Here is a 1,218-nt window from a genome sequence, read left to right as displayed (position 1 = left end):
GTGTCAGCATTAGTTTTGGGGGGCTGGGCTCGTGCCCTGGGTCTGAGCTGTCTGCATCTCCATCTCAGCCCCTCTTGAGCATCCTTCTCCTCTGCAGTCCTGCACAGCTTGAGTCCCAGCGGGAGGGCTGCATCTATAAATCCCTACGTAAGGAAACGTTATCTGGACGAGCCACTTGACCTTCAGGTGGGAACTCTGGCTATGACAAGGGCTTTAGCGGGGAGTAGGTGCCACCCACTGTGTGCCCAGGTTTTCCATCCATGGGAGCCAGGGGTCATCACAGCCACTCCAGGAAGGGACTGCCTGGTTTCTCCTTCCTTTCTGTCTCTCTCCGTCCCTGTCTCTGTCTGTCTATCTGTGTCTCTCTGTCGCTGTCTGTCTGCCTGACTCTCTTTCTCTCTCTCTCTCTCTCTGTCTCTGTGTCTTTCTCACTGTCTTACTTAGGGTCACACTGCAAGTCAGATTCAAGCCTGGGCCTCTGGCTTCCAGGTCCCTGTTCATACACCAAGCCCCACTCATTGCCTCTCCCTGCAGCAGCCTAGGTCTCCTGAGCCCGAGGGTCCACTGTGTCCCGCCCTGTGCTTCCTGAGAGCATGGGAGTCCCTGGCCTTTTTCCAGTCCTCCCAGTGCCCACCTGTGTTAACTGGACTCAGGACCTTTGAGACTGTTCAGCAGGGTGGTGGCTGGAAAACAGATCAGTGCTTTTTTCCACTTTTAGCCTACAACCCAGACAAATGCAAAAGCCTTGCATCCTGTGCTGTGCCAGGGTGCCCTGCCTTACAAAACAGATAGCTCTGGAGAAGCATGTGTAAATGTAATCTGGGGTAACGTTGACTCACGTCAGGATCATTTGAGCCTCTTCACCTTGACTCCGATTGGCCTCCGAGGCGGCAGTGACTTGTACTGCAGTTGAGCTTGCCTTGGTGCCCTGCCTTCCAGACCTGGAATTAATGATCTGTGAAAACACTTAAATTCCCGGGGAAAACTCCTTTTTGAAAGGAGCAAATGTGTTTGTAACTTACAGGTTCCTTTTGTCCCACAATGAGGGAACTTCCTGGGAGCCTACCTGCGTGGAGTCCCGGGAAGTGATATCTCGATTTTAAAAGTCCTCCAGGAACAATGCTGCTTTTAACAAAATTAAAGGATGCTTTCTGGGTGCTCTCCTGGAGGCTGGGGCAGTCCGAGCTGAGGGGCAGGTGAACGCGGCCCAGGTGTGCC

This window comes from Sapajus apella, unplaced genomic scaffold (genome assembly GCF_009761245.1).
Source record: "Sapajus apella isolate SASKATOON/1434 unplaced genomic scaffold, GSC_monkey_1.0 scaffold10, whole genome shotgun sequence".
Lineage (NCBI taxonomy): Eukaryota > Metazoa > Chordata > Mammalia > Primates > Cebidae > Sapajus > Sapajus apella.
This window is presented reverse-complemented; position numbering follows the sequence as displayed.